We start from the raw sequence: 17,094 nt of genomic DNA, 5'->3' as shown, positions 1-17,094 counted from the left end.
CTTATCTCAGGTCGGGTTGCAGTGGCAGCAGGCGAAGTAAGTTAGCCCAGAGGTCCTTCTCCCTAGCAACATTTTCCAGCTCCTCTTGGGGGATCCTGAGGAATTCCCACACCAGGCAGGATATATAATCCCTCCATTTTTCTACATTTAGTGTCACTATATTGTTGTTTGTTTGGTCCTGTATGTATAGTTTTTTTTTTATACAGAGTTTATAGGTTACTACTCGGAGTCTAGTCAAGTTTTATTATTATATTATATTTTGTATTAATTATACAATAAAAATCCTTCATGCCAACTTGATATTGTCACTTGTGATGAAAATGTTGTCGTATATTGTCTAGTACTCTGACTCAGGACACAACCGAATGCAAACTATTTGAATGTGGAAATAAATGGGCTATTGGGAAATGTTGTCATCAGTTTGGGAAACTAAATCATTAACAACACCAGAGGGAACATGTCAGAATGACACACCATTTCAATTATAATTTCATTTGTTTGCCATTTGTCAATCCACCACGAGTCATCTTTGCTGAAGTGTCTAAGCTTGCAAATCAACCACTAATTACATGTGTTGCTTCATTAAGCTAAGAATGCGGTAACTCTATTGTTGTTTAAAACAAGAAAAGAGTAACTTTATTCATTTATTTAGATATCATTGGCCAGTAGAAGTTAGATAGAGGTGCTGCTCCTTTTTTGTAATCAATAAATCTATTTGTTGTCTACTTTATTTATGTATTTTTATTACAGAACTCAGCTCTCATATTGTCAGTGATATACACTACTCTCCTCTCACTTCCATGCTTATCGACATACTTAACATACCTCGCCTTTGTGCACACAGACAAGTGTTTATTATTGTTGTTGTTATTATTTAGTAAAGAAATATTGCTTTTTATGTCCATATGGATTTGATCTCGATATAAGTTTACTATTTGAAGAAGTAGGCTATGTCTTTTAAGGGATTTGTGTTACAGGTTTGCAAAGACATTTTGCAACTCTCAAATAATATCTGTACCATACTCAAAAAAACCAAACACTTGGTTGTGCTCTATCAAACACAAACAAGATAACCAGCATGGAGCAACAACTGTTAAACTGCTGTCTAATATCTCAGGACTATCTAAGTATGGAAACTAAAGATACACAATGCAGTCATGCTCCTTAAAGAGTCCTTCTTACCCTGAAGACAAACAGGTCCAAACAGCTGAGCCACAACGAGCAGAACCCTTCTTCGCTGACAGACCTCAGCCTTGGTCTTACTATGGCTACAGTCCAATCAAAACAATGCAGAAGCTGCTTTTAAATGTCAGCATGTCGGGTCACTCACAGAATCACGGAGTCCAAGGCCTATTTGTAGCTGTGGAGATAAAGGGTGGTGTGAAGAGACAGGCAGTCTGCAGCAGAGACGCTGAACTGAAGGGCTCTTCCATGATGTGCATTTAGAGGAGAGTCAGCTGCAGAGGAGGAAGGAGGACAGAGCAGGACCTGGAAATGTTTAGTCTCACTCTGCTGGTCTCCAATCCCAAATGCATGCTGGTCATTGTACTCTGCTGCTTATCCATTCATATAATTCTCTGTTCTCAGGAAGCCTACCTCAAACTTTACTCACCTCTAGTGACTTTTCTGTGGGATTAGAAACTATAAGAAACTGATCAAATCATGTGACAGGTTGTGCAGCAACAGCAAACATGTAATATATAAGTTAAACATCCTGTTAGGAAGTGGTTATGAAGCACACTGAAATGAATAGATGCCAGTATATGACCTACAAAATCAAACCAGACAATCGGCACGAAGATCTTACTTTGAAGTTATTTTAATGCCTGTAACCGCTGTCACCAGGCTGGTGTGCGTGCAGACCAGAAGACAGTGGGTGGCACGTTAGACTATCTTTAGAGAATACTAAGCGAACTGCACAGAACACGATCAGCAGAGATGGACGACCAAAATCAACACAAAAAAGAAAGTCCCTCATAGCTGCTTTAACATAGATAGAGTGGTATAGCAAAACAACCTCCTTTAACCTTCATCACCATTGTCACCAGGCAATCTAAGCACTGGGAGCTTGTAAATTGGCACATGTGAGGACTAGGCTTCATCAGGAGTAAACCTGTGTTATCAGCACTACTGTCACACACACACACACACACACACACACACACACACACGTATGGCTCCTTCAGCCAAGTGTAAACACAGTTCAGTGAGAACTTTCCCTTGTCATCATCAGTTTCACCAGCTGACTCTGGAGAAATAAAGTCTCTGATTGGTCTAACATGAGTACGGAGATGCTGCCAATTCAAACAGGTCTTAAAAACAACTGGAAGGAACGATATCTAAACGCAGAAGATACATAAATACATCAGGGTTTACATACCTGTCTCGCCTGGAATTAATTATATACCCACATAGCTACCTCAAACATGAACACACCTCTTAGCTAAATAAGGAATAATTACATAAAGGTTAGCTAAACAACTTCTTCAAAAGTTTGACTGTGTCGCTGGTTATCAGCACAAAGTTATGATTGTGCTGATGGAAACTTCAGTCATTCAACTCACATCCTGTTCTCAGTATTTTGATCTATTCATACATTGTTTTTTGTTGAAATCCCAGATGTCTTTTTTTGTACATCATTGAGGGGTATGGCTGCATAATTAATCAAAATATCACTGAAATTTCAATAGAGTTTGCAGCACTTTTTTCTTACACGCTGCACCTGTATATTGCATCTTTAATCTTAATTATGAGAAATCACCCTCATTTTTTTTCTATCTTGAAGAAACAAGGCACTTCACTATCCATACAAAGGTTTCTTGATTGTATACTACAACTCATCTATCTACTGTACACTGGTTCAGTGGTTGTTGTACTGATGCATTGTGGAATAGACTTTGGTCAGGACCTAAACTGAACCTCGATCTTTGAATCAATGCAGTGGCAGTCGGATAAAAAAAACAGCACGCATTCATCGTCACACCAACTCTAGTCTCTATCAATATTTTCTTATCCTATGATTTTAAAAGCAGCCTAAAAACACCCGTCGTCTACAAATTAACTTGATTGTTTTTGTCATGCCACCTCTTGTATGAATACTTCTTTTTAACTATGATCCAAAGGCCAGACTAAACATTATCAAAACTCCCTTTAGTACTGTTATGAAAAGGTTGTAGACTCAATTCAGATTCAATAAAACTGGAAGTAGGCTGTGATTACAACTCAACAGTTCTGCTTGTATTCATGTCAGGATAGTATCTGGTAGTCACTGGTCTGGCGATCCACCCTTAAACTCAACAGAAGGTTGTACTACAAAACTGTCACTGTCAACACCAACACTTTTCACATGTTGGCCTGTGATTAAACAAGGCAAGTGCTCAAAGATGGCATGCCATATGTTGTCTTCTGGCTCAAAGTTAGACAGCAGCAAAACAGTTATTCCAAGTGCTCCTCTCAGCTTCTCTCGAGTCACTTTCAGAGAAGACAAACTAAAGCATGAAGCATAAAGCATACAGTACCTCTAATGAATGAAGACGCACCAACAGCAACTTCCTCTAGTCGTTCCTTCTTAACGCTACAAAGTGTGTTACTCCAAAGCAGACTCTGGCTTGTCCTCTTAACTCTGCACACTCTACTGTCGCATGCCGCGTCACTTTATATACTGCTGGAGCGAAGACTCATAAGTCTTTACTCAAGCCCCATAATTACTGTTTCTCTCCGTCCTCGAGCTGATATCATCGACCAAGACTGTCATTAGATGAGAGAGTGATGGCTGTGGGTAAGATGCAGCTTCACCGAACGCATTGTCCGAGTGCTCCAGTCATCCTGAGTGTACTACAAAAGACCATTCAACATCAAATTAAGGGGTTTAGATGTGACCTGACTTGATCTGGCTCCGCCCCTCACTTTTACCCAGAGGCTGGTTCAGAGGTCAGGGATTGCAAAGCCACAAAGCACATGTGCTTTGGTCCTGCACCAGAGCACAAATTTAAAGTGACGATTGTTAATTGTTTTCCATTTTTAACAACTTTGCACTTACAAACAAAGCTGCAGAAAAACTGCTACATTTTGAATTAAATCTTGGGTATTTACCTTGACTTGCAGCTACACCTCAAGTTACTGAGCAGAATATTATCCCACAGACAAGACATGATTACAACTCGACCGATATATCAACTGGCCTATATTATTGAGCCAATATGGCACTATCAAAGATGTATTAGTAACAGCATATATGTTGTCCATAATGCAGCAATGTTTAACCTTTTAAACAAAACATATCATGCAAAAAGAATGCTTGGGGTGATTTACAAATGAAGTGTCATGTGGTTTGTCCAGCAAAGTGTTTCCACTCCATAATTAACACTTCACCGTTGTCTGCAGCACGTGTAGCCGAGCATCACAGCTGAGCAGACTTTGATTATGAAAAAAGGAGACATTTGTTTAATAAAGTAGCCGATAAAAGATTTCCGCCACATTGACGTAGAAAAATTCACTGAATTGGCCAACATATCTGTATCAGTGAACTCGGTGTCCCTCTGAAATAAGCATCCCATATCTGTTGGGCTCTACAAATAATAAGCCAGCCAATAAAGCCGCCTTGTAACCTGCACATTCTGTACATTGATCAAATATGGGTGTAACATGTGATGCAAAGATTAATGCATTAATCCCAAAGAACAAAGCATTCTTTTCATTATACATGTGAATGACAGAAAAGTCAGATGGCTGTTCTGTCTGGACGTACTGCACATTGCATTATTACAATGAATACATAGTAAAGTAAGGTTTTAAATTGTTATTAATGGAATAAGTATCCAGGTATTTTAAAAACTTTGCTCAATCTCGAAAGACTATGACTACTCCAGCTTTATCGTGACCACATTATGAACCACTATTACTACTTTTTCCTTCAAGCTTTTGGCCTGTTGTCACCAGATTACAGAGCAAAGTGGAGCAAAATCAACACAGAGAAAGTATATTTTCTTTCAATCTCAAAAATTCACTGCATTAGCCGCTACATGCTGCAATCGGTGAACTTTTACCCCTACAATCATGTCCTGAATTGACCAGAGTGAACTTTTGATAAGCTCTAAAAATATTAAGATTATTGTAATAAATTTAACACCATAAAACACATTTTATGTTGACGTTTGGCTCCTTGAACAACATTTTAATCCCAAAAATCTACTTACATTTTTTTTCTTCTTTTCCCATTAAACTATTCAAAGTTTCAGCTCAAAGTTTCCACAACTTTCAGCCGATTAGTTGACTTCTTTGTTGTTTTAAACCAGTTGGGTGTAAAGAATCATTGCAGAATTCTGTACATAGATTAACAATAGAACTAACATGTGATGTCAAGATTGATCATCTAATCCCAACGAATAACGCCTTCTTTGCATTAGACAAGTTAATGACAGAGAAGTCAGTTGGCTTTTCTGTCTGAACACATAACATACAGATGTGTTTACACCAATTTTCCAGGTCTTTTCAAAACTTTGCTCAACCTTGAAAAAACGACTCCAGCTTTATAGTGACATATTATGAACCATTGTTGCGACTTTATCTTTCAGGATTTGGCTTGTTTTCACCAGGAGATTACAGAGCAAAAATGGTTCATGATCAACATAGTACCGGTATATTTTCTTTCCAGCCAGAAAATTCACTATATAAGCCGCTACACCTGGAATTGGTGAACTTTAACCTCTAAAACTGTGTCCTGAATTGACCAGGTTGGACTTTTAGTAAGCTCTGGAAATCTGGAATTAAAATGCCAAAAGTTACTGTAACTAATTCAACACCCTAAAACACAATTTAGGTTGACGTTTGGCTACTTATTTTATTTTATTCTTTTTCCATTAAAGTATTGCTCAAGATTTACACACATTGCAGCTTATTTCCACGACTTCTTAAACCCAGTCTTGTGATAGAAATCTCTCCAAATACTGTACATAGATTAAATATAGGATTAACATATGATGTCAAGATTGACTAAGAATAAAGCCATCTTTGCGTTACACAAGTTAATGACAGAAAAGCTGTATAGCACATTAACAACCTATAGACTGTAATTGCACATCTACAACCCTTTAGACTGTATGGTACATTAACACATCTACCCCCCTGTAATGTTTGTTTACATTTAAGACATATTAGGGACGCACAATATTGGATTTGTTGCCGATAACCGATATATCAGGCACATATTTACTTGAGTAGGTTTACTTGCAAGATATATGTTAGTTTATATTTTAAATTAATATGAGGTTAATATTTATTATTGCTGTTAGAATTCCTGGATGTATTCCTTTCTTCTAGTGTTAGGTGTCTGGTGCTGTATTCGCTTTGATAACCTGCATCTGTAACGCCACATTTTCCCAGTTTGGGATCAATACAGTACATCCATCTCTCTATCTATCTATTTATACAGAAAATTGCAGTATCAGAATGATTTTGAAGGAGAAAAATGAAGAACGGCTCCAGATCTGGACATACGATGCTGCTGTGACTTTAAGACTGCTCATTGACAGTCTTCAACAATTTCTATCGCTTGCCTGGACACACACGCGTTAACAAACAAGCTGCATTCCTTCATATCTGTTATTCTCCCGGAAACGAAACAAAACGACTAAATTAACACGTCTCTGTCACAGCACAACATCTGACTTGATCTAGCTATATTAAGTTAGCTTCTGTAGCAAGTCCTTAATTTAACCACGCACCCGTGTCAGTTAAGCTAACAGGTAGGAAAACCCTAAATGTTTAAAAAAAACAAAAAAATGTCTTCACAGTTGAATATACGCCGGTTCCTGTAGCTAGCTAGCGTAGGTTCAGGTAAATTAGCCAGCTTCTTAATAGCCTTGGCAGTTAGCTTACCCGGTGATGCTGTGGGGAGCAGAAAAGCAGGCTTGACGTCAACTCTCCTCAACAGCAGCGTCAGTTTGTCAGTTAGGCTCAGTCACACCGGAGATGTCACATCAGGGGGAAGTAAATATCAGACACGGGCGACAGTAGTCTCCTCTACGTTCACTCATTCACCCAACGACGGGAGTTTTTTTTTTCCTCTGTCGTCCTCCCATTCAAACAAACCTCACAAGCAGCAGCGCGTGGAGGATGTGGAAGGGTCATCTTCAGTGACGTCGACAGTTCGTCTCTTTTCAAAATGGCCGTGTCTCCCTCATGCGGTGGACACTGGGTACTGCAAGAATAAAGATTAACATTTTCATGCAAGAACCAGTGTGTAGATGAAGTATTCAGATGCTTGGCTTCAGTAAAAATTAAAATTATTATTCATTTCATATTGGACGGTTCTATAGTTTTCGAATTTAATTATATTATTACTATATTTTGTATCTTGTATTCACTGTTATTCTGGCAATTATATTTAATTCTGACATTCATTTTTAAATCACCATAGAGCCCATCTCTCGGCATTTTTATATTTTATCTTTATTTCTTCTTTATTGAAAATATTCTGCACATACTTTATATACTAATATTTCTTACTTATATTTATATTCCCTGTATTCTTCATGTATTTCTGATTCTGATTATATGTCCGCTGCTTCTTGTGCAGTTGGACACATGCTTTGGGGGTATTTAATGTTTGTTTGTTTTTTCAAGTTTAGTAGTGTATATGCTTTTTGATTCACTTTCTGCATTTCGCTCATGGTACATTCTTACATTTTAGTAGGTTATGTTACCTTTGTTCTCAAGCTTATGCGTATATTTCTATATGCTGTCTTTTAATTTAAAGCACACTGATTTTACTTGAATGTGCTATACAAATAATGTTATTCTGTAGTTTAATTATTGTTTTTCTAGAAGTATATGCATGAACTGAGGTTAATTGGAGCCTCCCAGCATAAGAATTTCACATGATTGTACTTGTACAACCGGAGTGACAATAAACGTCATGAGAAAAGTTTTTAATCATATGCTATTGTAGTTTATGTTTGTACATTTCTTTATGAGCTGAGTAGATAGCGGTGGATTAAACTAATTCATTCCAAACATTAATTAAGTATTCTTCGGCCAAAGGAAGGGCTCGTCCGGGATTTGAACCCGGGACCTCTCGCACCCAAAGCGAGAATCATACCCCTAGACCAACGAGCCATGCAGCGCGTACAATTTGTCAAGAGTTTTAACAGAAACCTCTTAATATTTATCATCTGTATTTAGGTCAGTGGTTCTGAAACTTTTTCTGTTATGCCCCCCCGGCCCCCAACAAAATTGTCACAAATAGGTCAAATTGAACTTTTATTGAAAGAAAGTCAAGATCGTGACCATTCTTTTCACTTTTCTCTGAGTAATTCGCTGTGCAAAAAAAAACTATTTGAATTGCTCCATCAGACTTTTTCGAATAGATATATAATAAAATGTACAATAACTTTTTCAGAAGAATAACAATAAAGTTCAATCTGTGCAAAGAAAAACAACAAACAGATTTTTGCTGCAGCTGCCAGACTTTTCAGACATAAAACACAGACAGGTCTCTCTTCGTCTCCTACCATATTCGCTGTAAATCCAAGATAAGCGTCGTCATATTGTCTTGACTTCTTGGATTTTGGCGGTTGGTCAGCGTTAACGTCAGCCGACGTCGTCTTGTTGGTATCTGACGCGTCAGCTGTTTTTCGTTTCGCCCCTGTAATATATTTGTCCATTGGCAATGCTAGACTTTTTCTTTGAGTGTGTCTGAATGTGAAATCTGTCATGGAAATCACCAGGGCAACGCGTTTGTGTAGTGTGCCACCCGAAAATAAGTCCGGGTTGTCCGACGTCAAAACATAGTTCCGCCTGCTACATTTTCCAAACGAAAAAAACCACACAGGAGCGGTGACGCGTCCCCCCTGTCATGCCGCCGTGCCCCCCAGGGGGAGCGCGACCCACAGTTTGAGAATCACTGATCAAGTGATCGACATAAATCGCACATTGAGGTGGTGATTCACTCACTTTAATAGTGTGAAGGACAAAAAATGACATAAGCATGAATAAATAAATACATAAATAGATATATAAATAAATAAATGTTGAAATAATTAGATAAATACTTAAATAAATGTCCAAATAAATACATTTTGGTCATTAAAAGGGCTATTTATATATTTTTATATATCTACATTTATTTATTTATTTCTACATTTTCATATTTATTTATTTACTTATTTCTATATTTCCACATTATTTATTTCTATATTTCTGTGTCCCTGTCGTACGAGGAATAGTAAATATGTAAATTGAGTGGGTGGTCCTTACCTCACTCTGAAGCAGGATTGGTTATATCGTTGTGATTGGATCTACTACTACTGCCTTGACTTGAACTTTGCCTAAATGCCTTGAGCCCGCTACGCCACAAGCCGCTTAGCTAACCAACTTTCAAAAGATTCAAAGTTTCACGTAGCCTTGTGTTTTCCATGGAAACCTTTATTCGAGCCGTTGCCAATGATCTAAGATCTTTGGCGAACGATTTTGAGAACAACGCACCGAATGACTACCTTCAGTTTTGTCTGGAAAGATTATTGGAGGATTTAGTTCAGCTCAACGCTGACATGGATTTTAAGGTTGACTTATAAGGTAGTGCTAGATTGTGGAGCAGGGAAAGGGACAAAATTAAGACTATTGAGAGGCTGAGGGAGGCTATATCCTTGCCGAAAGCAGCTACTGATCTGCTCAATGATACACGAAGCACTGGTAACTGAGAGGCCGGCGGTGGTGAATGAGAAGCCGCCCATTCATTCAACCAGGACGACAAGTCATGCGTCTAACATAGAACCCATTGGATCGGCTACTGGCTACTAGGCTGGTTATTAGCTTCCGAGGCTGGCGACTAGCACGCTGAAGCTAGCTACATTAGCCATCGATTTCGATGGTCATTTTCTTCTGTTGTACTTTAGTGGCATATTGGAGCCAAATGCGCCGCGTTACCGCCACCAAATGGACACATGTAGGATTTTTTTAGATTCTAGATTCATCCAGATAAGTGTATTTTTTGTTACCAACAAAGAAAGTATTTCCGCTTTACTTTGCTGCTTAGAACGTGCATGTCCACAAACATATTCATGAAAACTTCAGCTGTTCTCAGGTCCTCAGGACTGATACTGCTAAAAGCTAAAAGGGACTTTTTGGCCGCAGCCTTAGTGTCTGCTGCCGCCTGCTGACTGACAGGAACATAGATAGTAAATGTAGGAGCCATTTTGAGCGTGTGTGTTATGGTTGTCTTAAGTTGTAAATTGTTAGATGAATATGTTGTTATAATGATTTACTTTGACCACTAGGGCGTGTATTCGAATTGGGTGATTGGTCACATAACTAGGTCATGTGTTTATTGTCACGTTCAGACAGACAACAAGACCCACAGAGCAGACCTGAGGCAGAGCAGATTCGTTTGACCGTTTATTTGCAGAGTTCGGTACACGGGAGATTAGTCAATGGCAGCAGAACAAAATCGGCAGGCAAAGTCGTAGTCCAAAAAACAGGCAAAAGTTAAAACCAAGGTAGCAAACTAGATAGGCAGAAGTACAAAATCACTGGGCAAAAGGAGAACACGAGGAAAACTGATCATACACTGAGAAATTAACACGAGGAAATAACGCCGGAAAACTACTCACAAGGATGCAGACAATCTGACAAAGACACACTGGGGAAGACATGCTAATATACACAAGAGGGGAGGAGACAACGAGACATGGGTGAAAACAATAAGCAATCACACACACAGGGAGTAAAGAAACCTCAAATGAATGCAAACAGGAAGCGGGGAGATTAACAGAATAAAACAGGAAGTACAGACAAAAACTCAGGACCTGACATTTATAGGTCACAGGTGAATAGAAGTTAGTTGGTGTAGATGGAGGGAACATACGGTTCTTACCGTGACGCACAGACATAACCACAGGATCACAGCATCATTGGAGCATTAAACATTCATCATCACCTGGTAATCACCACTCATCTGTACCACCATTGCAATAAACGGGAACATCACCCAAATGCAATATCAATCTAGACATTAATCATTTGGATACGCGTCAAGACCTGTTTTCATACACCTATGCATGGTGACTAACTGATTGACTAACCGGTTGGAACATTGGGTTGGATAGTCACTACAGTAAAGATGTTAGACAGCTGCCTCCATTTATCAGGCAAAAATGTCAGCTATCTCTGGTTTCAATTTTAATTGCAGCTAAGCTAATGAAAAAACAACTGGCCTGTTGTGATCACTGTGTTTTGTTTGTACTGTTGTTGTATTTGTGTTATGTTATCTATGTTTTGGGTTTGTTTATGAACAGAGTCCACGATTTATTAACGCCATTGGCGGACAAGGATCTGGATGAAACCGTCACCCAAATCCTACAGCACCATCCCAACTGTGGGTACAGAATGATGGCTGGGCACCTGCATGCACAAGGCATTCGCATACAGAGTAAGTGATTGGAGTCATACCCGTTCATTGGATTGGGAAGGTCAGAAAAGGGGGGGCACAGACAGCTGGCCCAATGCATGTAGTTTAGACTCTAGTTGGAAGTACTACAGGAGAAAACTTCAGGACTATAGTGCATCTAAAATCACCTGTGTGATGATGAAAGGTTACTGCATTGATTTCATTAAAAATATGACTTATGATTTGACTAAAATGAGACCATAACCTGTATAGATGTCATCGATTAAAAATATACAAACACTTTGTGGAATAAAACTAGAATATAACTAACAATAATTCAAACAAATAAAATGTGACTCACTAAACTAGTATGCATTTTAGTCAAAAGACGAATACATAAATTAAATTATAATTGGTTGCCAAAATGAACACTGCTTAGAATGTGGGGAGAAAGATGCTTTATTTACTGCCAGGCTACATTTTAGGAAAGGGTCAACTTGTTTTTGAGTACGCCTAATTTGGTGTCCTTTTTTGCATATTATAGGACAGCGTGTGCAGGAATCAATGCGTCGCATGGATCCCCATGGAGTTTGGATGCGCACCCTCCAGCTTAACCCTCGAAGGCGCAGGAGGTACTCTGTACCAGCGCCTAACAGTTTGTGGCACATTGATGGCAATCATAAATTGATAAGGTAGGCTATCTGAAGAATAGTAACGACTTCAACTAGTTTTACAAAATATCATAGAAACCTCGGCACGGTAAATAATGTTGTGTAGAAAACAAGATAGATAGATTCATGGTGGTATATTGGTTACTCTTAATATATGTCCATACATATATATTTCAGATGCCGGTTTCGTTGTGCGTGGTGGTACTGATGGTTTTAGTCGTCTCATTGTGTACCTGCATGCCGCCACCAACAACCGTGTAGCAACCGTCTTCAGAAGCTTTCTAGAAGCTGTGGATGTCTACGGTGTGCCATCTCTTTTTAAAATGTGATTCACCTTATTCCTACTACTCCATCCTTTTATTTCTTAATTTATTTTATTTACTCTTTCTGCTTCTTCCTGCTCCGTCCCCCTGGTCTTGGTTGTGTGGGTTCTCCTGTTACATATTGGGTATCGGGTTTTGTGCTTTGCTTATTTTGTGAATTGCTGGTTTTGTGTGAGTTCCTTGTTTTGTGGTCTGCTGGTTTTATGGTCTGCTTGTTCTCTGCTTTACTTTGCTTGCTTGGTTGTCAAAGGACTTTGTAAACTCTTCTTCTGTTTTTAGTGTTGGAAACATAAGAAAACCCTGCCTGAACAAACTCAGTCCACACTGCAGAAAATGTAAAGGTCACAGAAACTTCTTTATTCCTAGTTTACATTCCCTTTCCTGCTTATTCCAGGGGTGAACATATTCCATGTTTATTGTTAGTAATGTACACATTTACTTACATTTACACTCTTGCACTCATACCTAAAACCGAAACGGAAGTCCACAATTTTCTTATGAAAATGATTAAATGAATTTTGGCCATTTCCACTGGTCAAACTTGGATTAACTCCTACACCGTTCATCCGATCCACTTCAAATTTGTTGTACAGCGAGAGGAGACCTGGGTGATGAAAAGTTACCAAAAGCTCGTACCAAATTTAAAGGGCTTGGCGTGAGGAGAGCTCAAACTCGCCTCATTCGCCATGAAACAGGAAGTGGAATGTAACTCGGCTGTACATGTTCCAATCTGAACCAAACTGTCCATGAAAAGGCTCCCGGCCTGAACACATTGATATGGCATTATTCAGTGATACTCCTAGCGCCACCTACTGGTGCTTGGACACCTACTCCTAGCGCTACCTACTGTCTCGCCATGAAACAGGAAGTTGCTGTAACTTAATCATACAGGGTCTTATCTGCCTTAAAGTTCATATGTTTGATATATGTTGTTAAATTAATAGGAGAAGTTGCGCAATTATAGTGTTCTGTTTCATACGTCCTTTGGACAGACCATCTTTGGGATGGGATGGCTTATAAAACTTGATTATTGAATCTTCATCAATTGTTGATTACAAAGAAATCAAAGAAATGCCTAAAATACCAAAAACAAAATAATGTAAGGAGGAAATCTCCGGGAGTTTAGTACCGATGTTTAAGTCATCTGACAGGTTGAAGTTACCTATATATGCTTAAAAGATTGTTTGCTCATAATATTACTTTTTAAAATGATAGCATTTGCTTGACAACACATCATCTGCTTGGTGTGATATTAGACAAAGATAAGGTTTAACTTTTTCAAGGTTTAAGCATTTTATACTGGCAATATTATTTGTTTTTTTATATCTCGTTACAAAAAAAAAAGGAAAAGGAAATACGATTTTTATAAGTTTGCATTTGTTATAATCAACATATTGTTATGCTTTGTTAAAAGCCTCTGTAACTGCTGTAAGAAAGTGTGTGTGTGTGTGTGTGTAAGCAGGAAGCAACTGTAGTTGCACAGGAAGTCAAGCAGAAACATATCAGTTGTGACGTAGACAGAGCAAGTGCAACTTTTTTTTCTTTTTTTTATTATTATCTATTAATTTATTTATGTATTTATTTTGAGCCAGCAGGTGTTCACCCCTGTTTGACCCAGGGACTTTCCAGCTAGAGTTTAGGTGCACGGTCCTGGCGCGTTCTTGATACGTGCGTGTGCGCAAGAACGGACTGTTGAACAGTTTTGCATGGAGAAAAAGGTCCGTTCACGCGGGTGTTGTACGAGGACGGAATGGTTAGGTACTTTCCCCTTGCAGTATAAAAGCAGCTATCTCTTGCTGTTCGCGAGTCTTCTCACAAGACTCACACCAGATCTCATTTGGCTTGCGAAATCATACAGCAAGTGAGTTTCTTAAACAAACTCAAAATGTTGGTATTATGACTGCAATTTTATCAGATATAGGGATGGATAAATCACATGGTACGAGAGCCCCTTGGACAAGTGTTAGTTATATGGTGTACAGCACACTGAGATCTTTTAAACAGATCAAGGTGTTAGTATAGAAGTGTTTAGAGCACTTATTTCTTTTACACAGATTGAGGTGCTATATGTTAGGGAATGTGTGAAGCACTGATAGAAGTGTGGAGCACAGTTGTGAAGCTCGGAGTTAATTAGACGACTCGAAAGTGAAGCAACAAACGTTTGTCTGAGATGGCTCGACTGCAATGATGTGATTAAAATCTTGGGAGGGACAGAACAGTTGGAAACTAGATGAGGGAACTTTTGGTGCCCCTTCAGTTTAGAGCCCCCTTTAATCTCTTTTATTATTCTTTTGAGACTAAAATGAATATTGACGATTCTGACTTAATAAAGACCCTTTAAAACTTTTAAGGGAGATTCTGGTTGTCTGTTTCTGTGAGTTGATCACACAAGGACGCACATAAGAGTTTTCTTCAAAGATCCTCGTGAAGCCCCCGAGAGGTAAGCTTATGCGCACCCACACTACGGCTACACGACTGACGACCTTAGGGCACACATATACATATGTGGGCCCCTGGGCTCGGGCCTGGTTAAAAGCTTATAACTGTTATGCTTTTTGAGGTTAGGGACCCTTACAGGTTCTTCGGACGGAGAGGAGAGATAGCTGTAGGTTTCAGAATTCCCCTTGGTGACCCTGGGGAGGTCCAAAGAGAGACTCCTACAGGGGCTAAGTACAAGACAACAAAACTAAGTGAGTAGTAAAAAGTTTGTCAGGGAGTCGGGAGACTTGCAGAAGCCAGTGGGAGAGAATCATATAGGGAAGCCTTACTCCGCCTTCCCCCCCTTCCTGTGTCCGCACGCCTCAAGGCTCATAAGTGTCTCAGGTCGAGGACGAGGCCAGTGAGCGAGGAGCGAACACAAGGGGACCCACGGTGGTAACCGGACAAAGGGATAGAGAAACTAGCCGAGATTGATGTTAAGATTTAAAGTAATGAGTTGTTATTGATTATCTGATACAGGTAAAGTTAAAATGAGTCTTTAAAGATAGAGATTAAAATTAAGATTTAAAGAGAAAATCTTTTGAATTTTATTTGAATGCCATAGATTCAAATTTTATCTTTTAAAATCTATACTGAGATTATTTGACGTTTGTTATTGATTAAAATAGAGATCTTAAGTCAATCATTCCTCGAGGGCTAAGGGCCCGCTAGCATAGTCCCGTCGATCCGTGAGTGCCACAGGCGGAAGATTAATGAACGTTCCGTCGCTAGCAGGAAAGTCTCGGGATTGACACCCCGAGGGCAGCCTGTTTAATCTCTTCGTATTGTAAGAGTGGCGACACTTGATGTTCAATTCAGAGCTATTTTCACTGATTAGTGTCTTCAACACGATGTGGCTGGCACACATTTTGTCCCGCTTCACATAGAATGTAGAAGGTGTTGCCAACACTTGGTGTCTCCAGACCACATGAGAAGTGAGCCATTTCCACTGTTCTGTATTTGAAGATCACAGTGTGGCTGCAGGTTGCTCTGCGACTGCAACACACCCCGACGTGCATAAGGGTGCGAGGGCCCGGTATATATTATTAGTTGAGTTTGTGTTTTGACCATTTGTGCATGTTCCAGAGAGCCAGGGGTTCATCTCTTAACCTTACGATGCCTCTCTTTGCAATCCTGGGCGGAGGGACTAAGATGCAATGAAAAGATAGAAGTGAAAGAAGCATGGATGCAATTTAAGAGACCTGGGATGTATCCCTTGTGTGAACTCGTCAACACATATGTATGTCCAATAAATCATTTGGGCATCAAAGCCAGGACAACGAAGATCAGAATCAGGGGTCCATTTCAGAAAGGAGGTTCAACAAACCGGACTGTGGTTTGACTTACTCTGAGTTAAATTCGCTGGCTTTTTGGTTTCAGAACAGCTGATCAGAGTTAGCTCAATCAACTCTGAGTAGGTTCAGCCGGAGTTAAAAAGCCAGCATTAATGGACCCCCGATACCACGATTCACCATGGCAACGGTACACAAAAAGAGGTCCTCCTACGTCACACCAGTGGAGCTCGAAATCCTTTTAGAAAAGCATGTTTTTAGAAAAATAAAGTAACACGGCTGCAGCTGCAAAAGAGAGAGGAGCGGCGTGGGAAGAAACTGCTGCTTGAGTTAATTTGCAAGTTTGAACTGGTCTATTTATTTAATACTTAATCATATTTTAAATATCAAACTAATGAAACATCATTCAGTGGATGTTTTAATGTGCATTAGCTTTATCCCTAACATGATGCTGACTTCACATACATTATAATTCATGTTGATTAAACTGAATGTTTTAGTTTAAAAAAAAAAAAATCCAATAACTTACGCGTCTTATCTGAGCGCTCTCGGCAGTGGTGGTGGAAAATCTAAAAATGATGACTTTGACACAGATTTTTTTATCATAATTATAAAAGACTTTTGCAAAGCGGTCAGAGCAGCACAGAGACGCAACATTTCTTCTTTTAATTCGACGGGCTGAATGAATGAGGAAGTCGAATGAGGGTTTTATATTCTAGAGGGAGGAGACAGAGCGAAACTCTGAGTTTCCTGAAGAAAACCTGCTCCCGACCAGGTGAGGTTCACAGACTCAGTTACCATAGCAACCAACTCAGAGTTGAAGTTACCTCTCTTTCTGAAACGGCAGACCTGAGGTTTCCCTCATTTCAGGGTTGACAAACCCAGGGTTTTCACTAAACCCGCTTTCTGAAACGGACCCCAGGTTTATTGCCAAGTAGGTTTATACA

The 17,094-nt window shown here is 39.3% G+C and overlaps 1 protein-coding gene and 1 non-coding gene across 2 annotated transcripts in view; both read right to left on the bottom strand.

Moving 5' to 3' along the window:
- slc39a14 (solute carrier family 39 member 14) overlaps positions 1 to 6,950 on the bottom strand; it is a 31,765-nt gene extending 24,815 nt beyond the window's left edge. The window contains exon 1 of the mRNA XM_069683690.1: positions 6,877 to 6,950. The gene's annotated coding sequence lies outside the window, so the exon portion shown is untranslated. The remainder of the gene's footprint in view (positions 1 to 6,876) is intronic.
- A 1,093-nt stretch (positions 6,951 to 8,043) lies between these two features.
- Positions 8,044 to 8,115, bottom strand: trnap-ugg (transfer RNA proline (anticodon UGG)). Its single transcript has one exon. It is a non-coding gene; the product is annotated as a tRNA-Pro (tRNA).
- Between the last annotated feature and the right edge of the window lie 8,979 nt (positions 8,116 to 17,094).

This window comes from Semicossyphus pulcher, unplaced genomic scaffold (genome assembly GCF_022749685.1).
Source record: "Semicossyphus pulcher isolate SPU_LCO1_2020_fin unplaced genomic scaffold, fSemPul1.0.p SCAF_6, whole genome shotgun sequence".
In the NCBI taxonomy this organism is placed as follows: domain Eukaryota; kingdom Metazoa; phylum Chordata; class Actinopteri; order Labriformes; family Labridae; genus Semicossyphus; species Semicossyphus pulcher.
This window is presented reverse-complemented; position numbering and strand designations above follow the sequence as displayed.